Source organism: Moschus berezovskii, chromosome 11 (assembly GCF_049115385.1).
Source record: "Moschus berezovskii isolate FMDL1 chromosome 11, NW_MosBer_1.0, whole genome shotgun sequence".
In the NCBI taxonomy this organism is placed as follows: Eukaryota; Metazoa; Chordata; class Mammalia; order Artiodactyla; family Moschidae; genus Moschus; species Moschus berezovskii.
The window spans coordinates 101,882,125-101,900,297 of record NC_142470.1 but is presented as its reverse complement, the minus strand read 5'-3'; the positions used below and the strand labels follow the sequence as shown (position 1 = coordinate 101,900,297).

At 44.5% G+C, this 18,173-nt stretch overlaps 1 protein-coding gene and 1 non-coding gene across 5 annotated transcripts in view; one reads left to right on the top strand and one right to left on the bottom strand.

Moving 5' to 3' along the window:
• The first annotated feature begins 9,034 nt into the window (after window positions 1–9,034).
• Window positions 9,035–18,173, top strand: part of IL1R1 (interleukin 1 receptor type 1) — an 85,701-nt gene continuing 76,562 nt past the window's right edge. For 3 of the 4 annotated variants that reach the window (XM_055399882.2, XM_055399879.2, XM_055399871.2), the window contains exon 1: window positions 9,035–9,345. The gene's annotated coding sequence lies outside the window, so the exon portion shown is untranslated. The remainder of the gene's footprint in view (window positions 9,346–18,173) is intronic. The other variant, XM_055399873.2, reaches the window with a different exon arrangement.
• LOC129540142 (small nucleolar RNA SNORD86) lies at window positions 10,616–10,699 on the bottom strand. The gene has a single exon (XR_008682600.2). It is a non-coding gene; the product is annotated as a small nucleolar RNA SNORD86 (small nucleolar RNA).

Sequence of the window (18,173 nt, the reverse complement as noted above, 5' to 3'; positions counted from 1 at the left end):
TTGTGGGGAGAAGAGCCTGGTGGACAGCACATGGCCATTGGTGTCAGACACAGATCCCAGATTCTTCTCTCCAGGTAACAGCCTTTCCTTTCCTCTTGGTGATAGAATGGGAAGAATATGGTGAGAATAGCTGTGCAGAGCCACCCCTTAGACAACAAGCACTCGGATTTCTTAGAGAAGCTGATGCAAGTGTGTCCGAAAGAAAAACTGGAAAGGAAGCGTCGCTTTCGGGAACATGATTATTCATAGTAAGGATTCCTCAACAGTGAGGGGCCTGGGGATAGTTAGGAGATTGAACTGACTTTGTTTTACCCAAAAAGAAAGATTTGAATTTGCTACATACTGGAAACTATTTACATAGCATTTATATTGTGTTACAGCTGTTCACATGTCATTTACATTATTTAAGGTATTTTTTTTAGTTGTCTTTTTTTTAATTGGAGGATAATTGCTTTACAGTGTGTTAATTTCTGCTGTACAATAGTAATTATGAATTGATGTAGTGGAACAATATATAACCTTGTTCTGTATTTTCTAAGTCTCCTGTAAATGTTATCATACTTTCATAAAATAAAAAATTGAACAAGAAAGAAGAAAAACAGATAATTATGAACTGACTTCTAAGGAGAACTGCTTCTAGAAGAACAGGTTTTGGCCCTGAGTTAAAAACTGAGTAGACTCACAAGCCTTTTGTTAGCTTATAGCTATGTTTAGACCGTTTTACTTTTATGATTTCTATAATTGAAACCATATTTGCATTAAGCTGGAAAATTAATGTTTTTTTGCTCCTGAAATCTTTATCTAGGAGGATATAGGTCTAATAAGCATGGAAAGGGCTTCCCTAGTGGCTCAGTGGTAAAGGATCTGCCTGCAATGCAGGAGACCTGGGTTCTATCCCTGAGTTGGGAAAATCCCTAGGGGTAGGAGATAGCAACCCACTCCAGGATTCTTGCCTGGTAAATTCCATGGACAGAGGAGCCTGGCAGGCTACAGTCCATGGGGTTGCCAAGAGTCAGACACGACTGAGCAGGCACAGGCAAGCAAGCTTGGGAAATGATGCTTACTGGCCCCACATATGCACACACGCCTCCTAATGCATTTGATGGTGATGGCTGTTAGTACTTAAAGCAGTCCGCATGTTCTGTTGATCTCCTTGCACTGCATGCAGTGGTGCTTGTGGACATTTTGAGTGGCCACTACAGAAGGGTTAGGAATGCCTAAGTGTTCCATTTGTAGTCACTGAGTCTGTAACGTCATAGTTTATAGATATTTAACGTTTCTACAAGGAAATATGTAGACTTTTAGTAAAATATCTATAGCACACTGGAAAAACATAAATATGAAATCAACTCTGTATTATTACAATTCTTTCCTTTCCAAATAACCACTGTGAGTGCCATGGAGATGCACTCATTGAAGTATAGTTAATTTATAATGTTGGGTTAGTTTCAAATGTATAGCAAAGTGATTCAATTAATGTGTGTGTGTATGTGTGTGTGTATACATATATACATAAATGTCTGTGCCTGCTCAGCCGTGTCTGACTCTTGGCAACCCCATGGACTGTAGCCTGCCAGGCTCCTCTGTTCATGTAATTTACCAGGCAAGAATCCTGGAGTGGGTTGCTATTTCCTACCCCTTGGGATCTTCCCAACTCAGGGATAGAATCCAGGTCTCCTGCATTGCAGGCAGATCCTTTACCACTGAGCCACTAGGAAAGCCCTTTCCATGCTTATTAGACCAATATCCTCCTAGATAAAGATTTCAGATTCTTTTCCCTTACAGATAATTACAAGATATTGAGTCAAATGTGCTTATACAGTAGGTCCTTGTTTATCTATTTTTATATGATTGTTTTTACTGAAGTATAATTGATTTACAATGTTGTATCAATTTCAAGTGTACAGCAAAATGATGCATTTATACATACATATACATATATATTCCTTTTCAGAGTCTTTTTCTCTTATAGGTTATCACAAAATATTGAGTAGAGCTCCCTTTGCTATATAGTAGTTCCTTTTGATGATCTATTTTATATATGAGTATGTATATGTTAATCCCAAATTCCTAATTTATCCCTCCCCCCTGACTCCCTCATCCAGACTTTTAAAACACAATGTGTGGATAAAATCTTTCTTCTTAAATGTAAAATGAAAACCATAGAGACCATCAAGATTGTGGAAAAGGGGCAAAGTGTCAGAATAAGAGGTGACATGCAGTATGTGGCACTAAAAATGATAGTTATGAAAGGTAATAACATAAAAAACCCACTTGTGATATAATATTAAAAAGAGATTACAAAGATATATGTGCCTAGAAAAAAAGGAGTAGATGGAAATATTCCAAAATGCTAACTAACAGTGATGAGAATTTGGCAGCAAGATCAGGAAGAATGTTTGAGTCTTCTCTTTTTTCCTTCCTATCTTCTGTATCATGGTTATCATTTTTTATAACAACATGTTTTAAAAATCTGTACTAATTGGAATGACTGAACCTTCCTACAAACATGACACTAATTAACTTGTGTCAAAGAACAACAGAAAACAGTGTTTTCTTGTAAAATTTAATGGTACGAATAGTTGGGCACATTTGCTGGGCTGTGACTCATATTTAGAACTTGACACATGGTAAATATTTCATCCTACCTTGTTAAAAGCAGTAACTTCCTCATGGACTGGAAGAACTGAAAACTGCACCCCAAAAAGCACAGAAATTATGTCCAGGCACTGGGAGAGAGTAACCAGGAAAGGTTTTAAGGTCTCCAGATCTGAATTCCAGTCTGAGATGTGTCCCTACTGGCCCTGGCTTCCTATTTCAACATGTGTATGATGAGAAAATGCCCGGCCCAGTACATTGATTTGCCACGAGAGCAAAACAAAACCACAGAGAACAACCCGCAAGCTGAATGTAAAATCAGATGACCAAGTAGAGATGGCAGAGTGGCTCCTGTGAGATGCTCCTGACCACGCAGGTGGCCTCTGCTTGAGCGCTTCCGGGCTTCCGGGATGGGGCGGCACACCCTCTGTGGATTGACCTATTTCATTTTGGAGAGTTCTATTGTTACAAAGTAGACGGTATGTTGCATCGGGTCTTAGATGGGCCTCCAGAAAGTTCTGTTCCATTGCCTTAGTTCCATCTCTGGGTTAGGGTCTGGGGTACAAAGAGTGACCACCCTCTGTTGTATCAGAAGTTACGCTTCCACCAGGGAAGCTGAGCTTGTTTCTCCCATCACACGAACGGTTCAAAGAGGTTCTAAGGGTTCAGTCAACCAAGGGTTAACTGAACTTAAAAAAAATAAAGGGTCCACTGAAATAAGGGTTCAGTCAACCGAGACCCCGGCATTAGTCTGGTTTTGTCTGCCACCAGTGCTTTTGCTTTTTGTGTGTTTTGTCCTATACTTACAAGATTAGGTTTGGGAGGTAAGAACAGGACTTCAGATCTGTCTCTATTACGTTTTATATTGTTAGGTTTGGCCTCTGGTTCCATCTTCACGGGGTCTTTGGGGTCCTGATCCACTCACGCCGTGAATTCGGATTTTAAGTCTGCATCTCCCATCACGTGGAGAGAATGCCTTTATGTGGTAAGAACTTGCTCTGCAGCTCCCAGTTCCCTTCCCAACCTCCGGCTCGGGTCTGTGGCTCCCTCTCTCTCTGATTTTGTTTTAGTATTTATTTATTTGGCTGCATTGGGTCTTAGTTGTGGCATGCGAGATCTTCGTTGTAGAGCACAGACTCTCTAGATGTGATACACGGGCTCAGTAGTTGTGGCACGTGGGCTCTAAAGCACATGGGCTTCCGTATTACAGCTTGCGGGTTCAGTTGCTGCCAGTGTGTGGGTTCTTAGCTCCCTGACCAGGAATCAAACCATGTCCCCTGCATTGCAAGGCAGGTTCTTAACCACTGAACCACTGGGGAGCTCCCTGTAACCCTCTCTTGTCTGCATTCATGACCCCCAGGAACGTTATCAGGATCCACTTCCACACTCTCTGGTTCTTTTGGCCAGTGCTCACTTGGTAATTTTTTTTTTCCTTTTTTGATTTCAGATTTCAGCTTTGCTTTTTAATCTTGAATTTACTTTGTGTGTGTGTGTGGAGGAAATGTATTCCTTCCAACCACCCGTCTCCTCTGTTCTTGACTTATTACAGCTGGAGGGTGACCACACCCAGCCTGGCAGCCGCTTTCATGGGAAGAACCACATGCAGTGCCCGAGGTTTTCCATTGGTGACCCCTCTTCAGATTAACCCATGTGTTGTGGAGTGTGGGTGTTGAGGAAAGAATTCGATTCTGCTAACTGCATTCTTCATCTTGCTCAAAAGAAAGAGGTTTGAAATGCTTTCATGAAGAGTTGCTTTATTAAATTTGCAGTATTCTGCCTAATGGAGTTTCCCTGGTAGCTCAGACATAAAGAATCTGTTTGCAATGCAGAAGACCCAGGTTGGATCCCTGGTTGGGGAAGATCCCCTGGACCAGGAAATGGCAACCCACTCCAGTATTCTTGCCTGGAGAAACCCATGGACAGAGGAGCCTGGCGGGCTACAGTTCATGGGATCTCAAAGAGTTGGACAAGATTGAGCGACTAACACACACATTCACACTTTGCCTAATCACCTCATCATAGCCCCATCAAACAGGAGATTTGGTGAGCTTCCCCAGACTTGGCTCATTCTTCGTCTTAGTGACCATGGCTCCATTAAGTGCTGAAGACAATCTGTCATTTTTCCTGTTCGCTAATCTTTGCTTGCACAACCCCTGATACCCAGTGATGGCTGTGGGAGCTGTCTGAGGGTAGGAAGTACTAAGGGGTGGCCTTTTCCTAAGAGGCTTGGTAGGAAGCTTTAAGACAGAATGTGACTGAGTGGTCTGGGACAGTCCTGGAGATGCTCTGACTCTTTGTGTGTCATTGCCTGGAATGGGAGTGAAGTCAGCCTGCAGGCTTCTGACCAGATCCTCCCAGGGCCTGACCACAAAGGTCATGGGCAGCCATTGGCCATGGCATGTTAATGCTCTAGCTGAAAGGGACAAAGGTTAAACTAACAAAATCTGGCCCTGGAAGGCACTTCAGAGAACGTTTGGACCAGTGCTGCTCAAACTTTACTGTGCACTGGTCATGTGGGAATCTTATTAAAATGCTAATTCTGAGTCAGTTGTTCTGGGGTGGGGCCTGGGAATCTGCATTTCCAGCATATTTCCACGACGCCCCCTACCCCGGCCGGTGGCCACACTTTGTGTAGCATGGATTTAGATTATGCTGTATTTTTTTTCCAGAGATAGAAACTGAAGTCCAGGGAAGTGAAATTGACTCCTCAAAGCCACCTTCATGAAATTAAAGGTGTCAGTCGCTCAGTTGTGTCTGACTCTTTACGACCCCATGGACTATAGCCCGCCAGACTCCCCTGTCTGTGGAATTCACCAGGCAAGAATCCTGGAGTGGGTTGCCATTTTCTTCTTCAGGGGATCTTCCCTATCCAGGGACTGAACCTAGGTCTTCTGCACTGTGGGGAGATTCTTTACCATCTGAGCCATCTTAAGTCCCCCATGAAGTTAAAGTAGGCCCTTTACCAGGTCTCCTGGGGGCCCAGGGAGGTGTCTGTTTAATTACCAAATTAACTACAAAATTGCTGAACCTAGTAAAACAGGGTTCCCACCCTTTCTTAAGGACCTGTAGTACGTGGCAGGAGAGGTGAGGTCAGATCCCAGGTATGGACATGCTTTCACAGGCACACACACGTGTGCATGCACGCACACGCACTTTCCCATTTTTTTTTTTTTTTTGCATTCTCCATTCTCATCAGTTTTGATGTGTAGGGAACATGTGGATGCCACATGGATTAAGGAAACACATGAAACACATGGATTCTAGCCACATTCAAGGTATTCTTACATGCAGATTCATTCTGAATGTGTAAACTTTTCCATAAAACTATTCTGGGGAAAGATATGAGTTATTTCTGACCTATGGAGTATAAATATGGATGTTCCAGAGTTCTGCAAAGGCCATATGGCTGATAAAATTGTGTCCTAGTGACGTCTGCTGAGAGTTTTCATGGTAAAAGCTCCAGGTTTCTATCAGTGAGTTCTGAGCTCCAGCCTTTATAAAGGACCCTGGGGTTTGGGGATTTTCCATAAACTTCTGGTATTGGATGGTTATTGCCCGGTATGACTGTATTTCCCCCTGAATTCTGTTGGGCGGGACTAAACAAATTATAAAACTCAGTCGGGAGTATGTGTGTGTGTGTGCATGTGTGTGTGTCTCCTTGCTGAGAAGTGGGCAGGAGGAAGGGAGATGTTGTCTGGAGTGGAAAAGAGGATCAGAAACATCCTGGAAACAAAAATCTTTCCTCTTCACTAAGTGTTGAATAAAGATAAACTGATTAGGGAAAAATTGGGAAAACAAACTCCTGTTCTGGGAGGTAAATATCAATACCTACAGTGGGTTAAGCCTGTTACTGTCTCGTCCACGGCCTCCCCATCAGCTGGGTAGTAAGTTTCTTAGGGACAAAGATGGGTCTTCCCGATTTTGTTGTTGTTGTTCTATCAGAGAGTAGAGAGAGGGTCTTGCCCCTAGTGGGAGCCAGAAACATCTCTTCAGTGAAATGTCATTCACCTCCAGCATTTATAGGACCTGGCCAGCAGCCTAGAAGGTACTAGAGTATTTCTGAAGATCTAATGGTTCAGATCAGTGGGGCTGCCTCTGGAGCTGGGGTTGGATTAGGGCCCTGAAACCTCAGCTACTCCACATTGAAGGAAGGGTGGGGACTTCTCCCTGCCCCTCATCACCCTAGATCTTTGAGGGTTATTTCTGTTCAGTTGCTCAGTTGTGTCTGACTCTTTGCCACCCCAGACTGCAGCTCACCAGGCTTGCCTTTTCTCCGCTGTCTCTCAGAGTTTGCTCAGATTCATGTCCATTGAGTCGGTGATGCCATCCAACCATCTCATCCTATGTTGCCCCCTTCTCCTCCTGCCCTCAATCTTTCCCAGCATCAGGGTCTTTTCCAATGAGTCGGCTCTTCTCATCAGGGCATCTCAGCTCTTTCATTGAGGTTATGTCTTTAGCAGTCCGTTGATGCACCAGATGTCTAGGGCCTGGATACTCCCATTAAGATAGGTTAAAAATGCCAGTGAAACTTCTACAGGAGTGGTCCCCAACCTTTTTGGCACCAGGGTAGGGACTGGTTTTGTGGAAGACAGTTTTCCCACCAACTGTGGGTTGCTGGGGTGGTTTAGGCAGCTTCAAGCATGTTACATCTCTTGTGCGCTCTATTTCTACATTCTTGCATCAGCTCCCTCTCAGACCATCAGGCATTAGGTCCCAGAGGTGAGGGACCCCTGGACTACAGGAATGCTGCCTTAACCTCAAGACTTTTCTGTTTATTTCCTAGTGTTGGAAGCCTAGTCCACTGCAGTTCAGGTGGACCATTTGGTCTCTCAATTAAAGCTCATTAGACTACCAATTAATCACAGCTACTTGTAATTACCTCGCCTGGGAAAGCATTCTGGGAAGCCCTTCTGGAACGGCTACTGAGAAGGGTGAGGAAATTGCACCCTCCCCGAGTACATACTCCCTGTTCCCAAATAAACAGCACAGGTGCCTGGAAAGAAAGAGCGAGGCCAGATTGGACTCCACCCAGGCTCCACCCTACCTGGCTGAGAGAGCTCAGGGAAAGCATTTGCCTTTTCTGTGCCCCAATTACCTGGTCTGTAAAGTGGGCTGAAGGAACGGAAAGTTCCTAGAAAAGAGCCTGATGCATAGTGAGTGCCCCTCTTGCCATCTCTGTTATTTTTAGGGAGTGAAAACATGGGTTCAGAGTATGGGGCGTCACCCCAAGATGTGGAAGGGGGTACTCCTGCATGAACCTTGGTGAAGACCGGAAATGTGGGGAAAGGGGGGGTCACAGAGGACGGGGAGTGTTGCGTCTGTCAGGGCGTCACATTCAAGAGAAGGGGAGTCGCGTCAGGAGGGTAGCTGCAGAACCCATGCCATTTGAATGTTGCCCTTTTTTAAGAAATTTTTTTGTTTAATGTGGACCATTTTTACAGTCTTTATTGAATTTGTTACAATATTGCTTCTGTTGTTTACATGTTGGTATTTTGGCCGCAAGGCATGTGGGGTCTTATTTCCCTAACCAGGGATCTAACCCACACTACTGCATTGGGAGGCGAAGTGTTTAACCACTGGGCCACCAGGGGAGTCCCTGAACATTGTCTTCTGGAGTCAGCGGTGGCCCATCCGAGTGGGCACGGAGAATTCTTTTGAAGGGCGGTGGGGACAAGGTGGAGAGGTGTGTAGAGCCTGCTGGGCGTGGGCCTGGGGTCCCACAGTATAAGCTTTGGCCAGTTGGGTCCTTGTGTTTCAGACTATGGGTAGGGCTCTGATAGGTGGGACCTGGGTTGTGTTGAGAACATGAATCCAGGTGTGGGGTTCAGGGGGGCCCCTGAGAGACAGTCGGAGGAGGGGTTCGGCAGCCCCCTCTCTCGTGGATGGGCTCAGGCCTCTGCGAGTGGGAGCCAGAGGCTCGGGCTGGGACCCCATCTCCCTGGGTCCCCCTGAGTCCAGGGATGACCAGTGGGCCTCCTCCCCTCTTGGATGCTGCAAGAGATCCCTGCAGGGTCCTCAGGGCACGTGGCGGGGCGGTGGGTGCATCAGGAAGAGACCCTGCATCTGAAACATACGAAAGCTTGAAGGCAGGGTCCTTTGGTATCACTGGGAGCTCCTATCTGCGGATGTCATTAGGAGAAGCATCTGGAGGTGGGAGAAGAGGGAGGAGGTGGGAGACTCCAGGCCCGACTTTGACTGGTCCCGACTCTGATGACGGGAACTGTGACAGACTGGATTTCCGCGGGCCAGCCCGGCCCGGGTCTATGGCTCCATCATTTGAGAAGAGAGAGACAGCCTGTGAAGTGTTAGCAGTGAGTGTTCAGTGGAGAGAGTGGTATTTCGAAAGGGCTTGGCACGTTTTCTGAATGTTTCTGGCTGCCTGCCCAGCTCTGAGTTTCCTGTCCGTAGCTCCCTCCATGTGTCACAGCTGAGGATTAAAGCCCTAACAGGCGTCACTGGAGCCCACTTTCTCCTTTCGCCCGGCCTCCGCACAGCTGGGTCTTCTGACAAGCTGTGGGGCCTCGCCCTGCTGTGTGCTGGGCAGCCCTGGAGCTCTCTAGAAAAAGAAAACCGCCATCAGCAACCCCATTCAGGGCTGATTTTCGAGATGCACTTTTGTTTTTAATAATCACTGTCAATTCAGCGGGCTTCACAGGTGGGAAAGGAAACGCCGCAGGCTGAGCCTGAGTTACTGCCTCTGGTGGGGCCAGCCGTTCCCGCAGCCTCCAGTCACGAGCAAAAGAGTGGGTAAGATGATGGATTTGCACTTTAGCTTTTGTTTCTGCAATTTTTCCCCTCCTTTTTCCTTTGTTTACTTATGCGCTGAAGTATTTAGGAAGGAGGAATGGAGTCTGATACAACTGACAGTATTGTGCTGTTTTTTAAAACAAGATTTGAAGGATTTCTTAGTGTTATGTGGATCTGTAGGCATATTTAAAACCCTGAGTGTGCCTGTGAGCCCTACTAATAGATCACCTGTGATTGTTGCTGTTGTTATAGTCGGTCAGATGTGTTCCACTCTTTGCAGCCCCACAGATTGTAGACCACCAGGCTCCTCTGTTCATGGGATTTCCCAGGCAAGAATACTGGAGTGGGTTCCTATTTCCTTCTCCAATGGATATTCCTGACCTGGAGATCCAGCCTGTATCTCCTGCATTAGCAGGCGGATTCTTTATCACTGAGCACCTGGGAAACCTCATCCATGTTTACATATGTTTTATTCTATGGAAGATTAACTGAGAAATATGTGGGAGATATATGACTATATACTTCCTCTTAGCCATCAAAGCCTTCCCTGGTGGCTCAGATGGTAAAGAGTCTGCTTGCAATGCGGGAGACCTGGGTTTGATCCCTGGGTTGGGAAGATCTCCTGGAGAAGGAAATGGCAACCCACACCAGCATTTTTGTCTGGGGAATTCCATGGACAGAGTAGCCTGGCAGGCTACAGTCTATGGGGTCACAAAGAGTGGAACATAACTAAGCGACTAACACACACAGCCATATACATCTTGAGGTTTAAGTGAAGGATATTGTAATGTCCTTTTTTTTTAAAAAAAAGTCTTTTTAAAATTTGTTACAATATTGTTTCTGTTTAATGCTTTGGTTTTTCACTTGGAAAGCATGCAGGATCCTAGCTCCCTGACCAGGGATTGAACACACACCTGCTGCATGGGAAGGTGAAATCTTAACCACTCAACCACAAGAAAAGACCCTAAAATGCTGTAGCTGATGGCAGAATTAAGACTTACTTTATGACTTTCTTTTATGCTTCTACAGTTCTAGAGTGGCATCATCTTAGCCCGTGTTTGGCTGAAGGCATTGCATTACTATAAACTGACATCACTGATTGCATTTAGGATTATAATATATTGTATTATCAAGACTTGGGTATGCTTCCTTCCACAAAGCCTTACAATGGAATCTTGAAAACCTGAGTGTGGTTTTTGTTGTTGTTGTTGTTTATTGGTTTTTATTTTTATTGGGCTCTGGAAACTGGGTCCGTTTGCTGGGCCCAGGGAATCACTCAGATACCAGGACTGGTCATCACCCCAGAGCAGAGGCCTGTGCAGATCAGGGAGTCCTGGTCAGGCATCACTGTATTGAGCATGCTTTTTCAGAGGCGTTGCAAATATTACACCTGAAGTTATAAGGAGACTGTAGGCTCTCAGGGGATGGTCCATATTGTCTTATTGAGTGAGTGAGTGAAAGTTGCTCAGTTGTGTCCAATTTGCGATTCCATGGACTGTGGATCCATGGAATTCTCTAGGCCAGAATACTGGAGTAGGTAGCCTTTCCCTTCTCCAGATCTTCCCAACCCTGGGATTGAACCTAGGTCTCCTGCATTACAGGTGGATTCTTTACCAGGTGAGCCGGAAGGGAAGCTTGAGAGTACTGGAGTGGGTACCCTATCCTTTCTCCAGGGGATCTTCCTGACCCAGGAATTGAACTGGGGTCTTCTGCATTGCAGGCGGATTCTTTACCAACTGAGCTATTAGGGAAGCCTTATTGGACACCCTTGACCTCCACATGCCCTATAATAGTGTTGTTGTGTGAAAGAATAAGGAAATAGGTCAGTTAGAATTTGAGAAGTTTAAGGAAAGAAGAAAACAAAATGAGGTCAACCATTCAGTTCACGTAAATCTGTGACTTTGCGTGGTGGCTGTGAGCAGTGAAGGGCTAGGCGGTGGAAAGGACAGTTCACAAGGTGCAGTGACTGACTGGGGGGTCTGGTGAATCACTGTGTCCACCTGCAGGTGCCTGGGGGCCACCGTGTGTGTGTTGGGGGCGGGGGAAGTCAGTGTTCCACTGGAGGTGGGCGGGTTGCTGGGGAAAGAGGAGAGCTGCTGTCTGGAAGGACTGGGGACATTTCTCGACATTTCTGAATTTGATCTTCCCATTCGCAGTGATGAATTTTATTTATTTGAAAATGTATTTTCTTAGAGTTTCTTCAATGTTTGTTCTACTTTACTTTATATCATTATACTTTTAATACTTTCCACATTTTTTAAACCTAAAAGTTAACTTAGATATTAGTACATTTAATTTTTTATTAAAAAAATTTTTTTTTACTAGTGTGTAGCTGATTGACAATGTTGTGTTAATTTCAGGTGTACAGTAAAGTGAATCAATTATATATGTAGCCGCTCTTTTTCAGATTTTTCCCCCATATAGGTCATTACAGAGTATTGAGTAGAGCTCTCTGTGCTGTACAGTAGGTCCTTGGTGGTTATTTTATATATAGTAATATGTATATGTTAATCCCAGATTCCCAATTCATCCTTCCCCTCTTTCCCCTTTGGTAACTGTAAGTTTGTTTTCTATGTAAGTGAGTCTGTTTTGTTCCATAATAAGTTCACTTGTATAACTTTTATTTTCCACATCAGCGCTATCAAACGGTATTTGTCTTTCTCTGACTTCACTTAGTATGGTCTCTAGATCCATCCACATTGCTACAAACGGCATTATCTCATTCTTTTTATGACTGAGTAGAACTCTATTCTGTGTGTGTACCCATATATGCCACATCTTTATCATCTGTTGACAAGCTGTGAGGAATTTTAAAAGAAGCTATGGACTGTCTCTACTTAACAGTTTTTACTTTTTATTATTCTTTATCATTCAGCTTTTATTCTTTAACACACAAACCTTTTGGGGCACCGTTAAGTTGCTGAGAAATGAAACTCTCAGGCAAGGTCATGGAGTGGCTAAGATCCACTGCTCAAGTATTGTCTTTGAAAATGTATACAGACAACACATGCTCGTGGTCAAAAGTACAATTGAAAAAGAATATATAGAGATAAAAAGGTAAAACATAAAAACCCAACATTGTGAGATAAATAGTGTTTGGGTGGGTGTGGTTTTCTCAAAACACATTTACATTTTGGAAAAAGCATGCTTGGACTGTCCATGCTGTTTTATCAGCAGCTTTGCCTTTCAGCAATACGTTGTGAGGGTCTTGTCCTGCTAATGAACTTCTTCCTACAAAAGCTTTTTAATCACATGAAACAGATGAGTTATTAAATCATGTCGGTATATTTGATTTTTTTTCTTTTCTATTATTAACATCCCCCAAACTAACATGCTTGTAGGTGATCCTATGCGTCTCTTCTTATTCTTTCCTTGGAATGATTCCAAGAGGTCAAGGGCATCAGCATGTTTAAAGCTCTTGATTCTGTTACTCAGTTAATCTAGGAAAGTGCTAGTCATGTGCACACCTCCAGCACTGTGTGGACACCTTTTTCTCACACTTTCACCAGCATTGGGTTTTTTACCTTTTTTTTTTTTTTTAGTATTCTAATCTGATAACTGGAAAGGAGTCTTCTGTTGTCTTAATTTGCTTTAAGGACACTTTTTGTGAAACCTCTGGCTTCCTATTCTGCCCCTTTGGGTTCAGCTTCTTGTCTCTTTTTGGTTAGTCATCATCAAACCAATCCTCCCTCAGAGTAACTTTTGCCAACCTAATTTCTGTGGTCTTTGACCTCATTTGATGTCTCTCAGCAAGCCTGTTGAGTGTGTGGGGAAGTTGAATGCTTTTGCTGACTTTTTACCATTTGAACCACCCAGAGCAAACTCTATCTTTTTATCTCCTTTTTATCTATTAAATTTAGAGATAAGGACTGGCTGTCCACTCCACCACATGATTGAACTGGAGACATAAAGGGAAGGACTAGAGGAATGTTCTTTAAATAGAGAAAAAGTAAAAATAGCGAATGGTACTATTACTGTTGCTATTAATAGGAAGTTTATATATAGCCTCACCTTATAAAGTGTCTAGTTTTCAGAGAGCTGCCTGCTGAAATTTTGACGATGTCGTCGAAATAATTCTAAACTTGAAAACATGTATGTATTTCAACATATTTATTTGTCCTTAGATTCAGTAGCACAGGGGCACAGTTTAAAGATGGGTTTATTTTATTGCTTGCTTATCTGCATATGTGGTCACATGCTAGTCTCATATCACATGGTCACCGTCTCCTTGCTCTGCTCTGATCCCCGGTCAGAACTTTTCAAAGGCAGAGGCTGGTTTTACGTGTTCCTCTCTTTCTAGGACCTGGTTTGGGGTCTGACACCCTTGGTTGGGGGGTGTATGCATAAACGTTTCTTGAATGAGTCAGCGGAAGTGAGCTAGAACATTTTAACTCAGCTCCCCAGGGAAATGAATATCCTCCAAGAGGAATGATGGAAGATTCAAAAATGGAACTCTTTTCATGGGGCGCCTTGACTGTTTTCTTTGTTTAGTTGAGTGTGGGTTGGCTTCTGTTTCTACTGAGTAGAACTTTAAAGCTCTCAGTGGGTGTGAAGAGATGAATTCCAACCAGGGGGAGGACCAGGAAAATGGGGATGGCACCTTTAGTGAGTGCAAGTCCCCTGGACTTGCCACAAGTATGGATGGCTTTACAGGGGTACAGGGTTTCACGCTGACCTCAGTGGTCGGCTGTTAAAATCAGGGTCAAGGACACATTCAGCAACAGTTTGACGCTCACAGTGGGTAAGTAATAATGACGGCAAATAACCAGGAGAGCACGTCCTTAACGCAGGGCGCCCGGTTCCGAGTGCCGTGTGTGAGGGAGTCTTTATCATCATCTTGCTTTGCAGATTTGCCTGGAGTCACATCAGCAGTTAGCGCACGCCTGGGGCTCATGAGTTCACGGGCTGCTGGACTTGAGGGATGATGAATAAAAACACACAGTTCATGTGCTTTTGAACAAATAGCACACAATTTAAAAGGCTTTAAAAAGGTTATTCAACCAAGTCTTTCCCTCTTTCTCATCAGTAGGTGACTGTTACTAGTCTCCTCCACCTCTTTCTCAATGTATCTGTCAGAATTCTCTCTTTGGAGAAACATGGGGGATTGATGTGTATGTGGATGTATTAATATATAGGTATTGATACGGCTGTTTCAGTCTCCCGTTGGTCATATATGTGTCTGTAGTACTCTTGCCTAGAAAATCCCACGGACGGAGGAGCCTGGTGGGCTGCAGTCCGTGGGGTCGCTAAGGGTCGGACACGACTGAGCAACTTCACTTTCACTTTTCACTTTCACACATTGGAGAAGGAAATGGCAACCCACTCCAGTGTTCTTGCCTGGAGAGTCCCAGGGACAGGGGAGCCTGGTGGGCTTCCGTCTATGGGGTCACACAGAGTCGGACACGACTGAAGTGACTTAGCAGCAGGAAGAGTCTTATTTTTTTAACTTTTTATTTTATATTTGAATATAGGTGATTTATGTGCTTCCCCGGTGGCTTAGTGGTAAGGAATCCTCCTGCCAATGCAGGAGATGTGGGTTCCTTCCCTGGGTTGGGAAGATCCCCTGGAGAAGAAAATACCCACTCCAGTATCTTTGCTCAGGAAAACCCATGGAGCTTGGTGGGATACAGTCCGTGGAGTCGCAAAAGAGTCAGACACCAGTAAACAACGAATAGCCGACTATTTTGTGATAGTTTCAAGTGAACAGCCAAGGGACTCAGCCATACATATATATGTATCCATTCTCCCCCAGACTTTCCTCCCACCCAGGCTGCCATGTAACACTGAGCAAAGTTCCCTGTGCGTTGCAGTAGGCCCTTGTTTGTTATCCATTTTAAATACAGCAGTGTGTACACATCCATCTCAAGCTCCCTAACTTCCTTCCCCCAGCCAGGAAGAGTCTTATAATAAGGTATGGATTGGCTCATGCCATTATGGAGGCTTGAGAAGTCCCAGGAGCTGCCATCTATAAGCTGTAGACCCAGGAAGGCAGCTGGTATTGTTAGAAGGCCAGAGAGCCAGAGAACAATGCTGTAGACTCCTGTCCAGTCTGAAGGCTTAACAATCAGAATTGCCAAGTGCAGGAGAAGATGGACATCCTTGATCAAGTTTTCAGGCAGAGTTAACTCGATCTTTCTCTGCCGTTTTGCTCTATTTAGGTCCCCAAGGGATTGGAGGAAGCCCACCCACACTGGAAAGGGGGCTATTTGCTTTACTCCATTCACCAATTCAGGTGCTAATCTCTTTCAGAAACACCCCCACAGACACACCAGCTATCTGGGCATCCCATGGCCCACTTCAGTTGACACAGAAAACTAAACATCACACACTAAGGACATACACTCTTCTGTGCGTGATTGCATGCTAAGTTGCTTCAGTCGTGTCTGACTCTTTTAGATCCTATGAACTATAGCTCATTTATCTATGAGATTCTCCAGGAAAGAATACCGGAGTGGGTTGCCATGCCCTCCTCCAGGGGATCATCCTGACCCAGGTGTCTTGCATTGGCAGGCGGATTCTTTACCACTGAGCCAGCAGGGAGGCCCACGCTCTTCTGTACTTGGTTCTAAATCTGCATCAAAAAAAGCTTCCTTTTAACCTTTTGCTGACTCAAGTTGTTTGCAGTCTTTTGCTATTACAACCGATGTTGCAATGAATAACAAATAGCCGTGCCTGTGTCATTTTGCAGAAGTGCTAGCAAGAGTATTTGTTGGCTGAATTCCTAGAAGTGGCACTGCCAGGTCAAAGGCTGTGTGTGTTTGTGATTTGATGTATATTTCAAGATTTCCCACCTGTTACAACAGGTTGTAACAATTAACACCCCTGCCAGGAATGTTTGAGAGAGTATTTCCCCCTGTGCCTACCAAAATAGGTATACTAACAAACTGGTGGGTGTTTTTGTTGTTCTTTGTTTTTTTTAGCTTTGGTGATCTTATGGGGGAAGCAGTTAACTCAGTGTTTTTAAATTTTTCATATCTTATATAACTGAGGGCTTTTAGACTTTATTTTTTTTTTAAGATTTTTTTTTTTTTTTTAATGTGGACCATTTTTTAAGTCTTTGAATTTGTTACAATGTTGCTTCTGTTTTACCTTTTGGGTTTTTGGCCACAAGGTGTTTGGGATCTTAACCCTGGCCAGGGATCAAACGCATACACCCTGCACTGGAAGGTGAAGTCTTAAGCACTAGACTGCCAGGCAAGTCCCTAGACTTTATTTTTTGAGAGCACTTTTAAGTAAGAGCAAAATTGAGGGGAAGGTAAAGAGATTTCCCATGTAACCCCTGGCCCACATGTGTATTGCCTGCTCCATTGTCCATATGCCCCCTTCCCAGAGTGGTTCATTCCTTACAACTGGTGACACTACACTAACACATCATTATCACCTGAAGTCCATAGTCTGCCTTAAGATTCACTCTTGGTGCTGTACACTCTGTGTGTTTAGACAGATGTAGAATGGCATGTACCCATCATTGTAGCGTTGCACAGGGCATTTCACTGTGCTTTACCTGTTCATCTCTCCTTCCACCCCCTGGCAACCACTTAACTTTTTACTGCCTCCATAGTTTCGGGCTTCCATGGCTGCTCAGAAGGTAAAGAACCTGCCTGCAATGCAGGACACCAGGCTTTGATTCCTGGGTCTGGCAGATCTCCTGGAGAAGGCCGTGGCAACCCACTCCAGTTTTCTTGTCTGGTGAATTTCATGGAGAGAGGAGACTGATGGGTCAAAGCCCATGGGGTCGCAAAGAGTCAGACACGACTGAGCGACCAACACTGTTTCCATACTTTTGCCTCTTCAGAATGTAAATGTTATGTAGCCTTTTCAGATTGACTTATTTCACTTAGGATTTTGCATTGAGGATTTCTTCATGTCTCTTCATAGCTTGAGAGCTCATTTCTCTTCAGCACTGAATAACATTCCATTGTATAAATGGACCACACTGAATTTATCCATTCATCCCCTGAATGGTATTCTGGCTGCTAGCAAGTTTTGACAATTATTAATAAAGCATCTATTTAACATCCATGTGCAGATGTTTGTGTGGATGTAAGTTTTCAGCCCCTTTGGGTAAACATCAAGGAGAGTGACTGTAGGATCCTGCAGTAAGAGTTTGTTTAGTTTTGTAGGAAACTGTCAGACTGTCTTCCAAAGTGGTGGCACCTTTTTGCCTTCTCACCAGCTGCGATTGAGAATTTCTATTTCTTCACATCCCTGATGGGCTCTGCTGTGAATGTTGTGGATTTTCGTGGCTCTGTTGTTGTTTAGCCGATAGGTCGTGTCTGACCCTTCTGTGACTCCATGGACTGTAGCCCACCAGGCTCCTTTGTCCATGGGATTTCCCAGGCAAGAATGCTGGAGCAAGTTGCCACTGCTCATTCTAGTATGTGCATAGTGGCATTGAGATTGTTTTAAAACTGTCTATGATCACAGCAGTTGCTTTTTTTTTTTTTATGTCTTGTGGGTGTCCAGTCATGGGACACCATGGTAAGGCAGAGCAATCTGGATGTAGCCTTTGAGGATCATGCTGAGGGGCCGGGCAGTTGCCTGAGTCAAGGGTGTGATAAACATCATGAAGGACACAGACGGCTGCTGAGCCAGTGGCAAAGGGCTGGGTGTGAGTCACTTGGTGATGGGGAGTCCTTATGAGCAGGGGTGAGGTCTGAGGCAGAGGGGCAGTGGGATTTGAGCCCCTTGGAGGGGAGAAGAAGCTCAGTATGTGGGGCTGAGTGAGTGGGAGGGAGCTTAGAGATGGAGGCAGGGGCCAGATCATGGTGGTGCAGCCAGTGCTGGGGCCGTGATGAGGAGTCTGGACTTCATTCTGAACTTGCCAT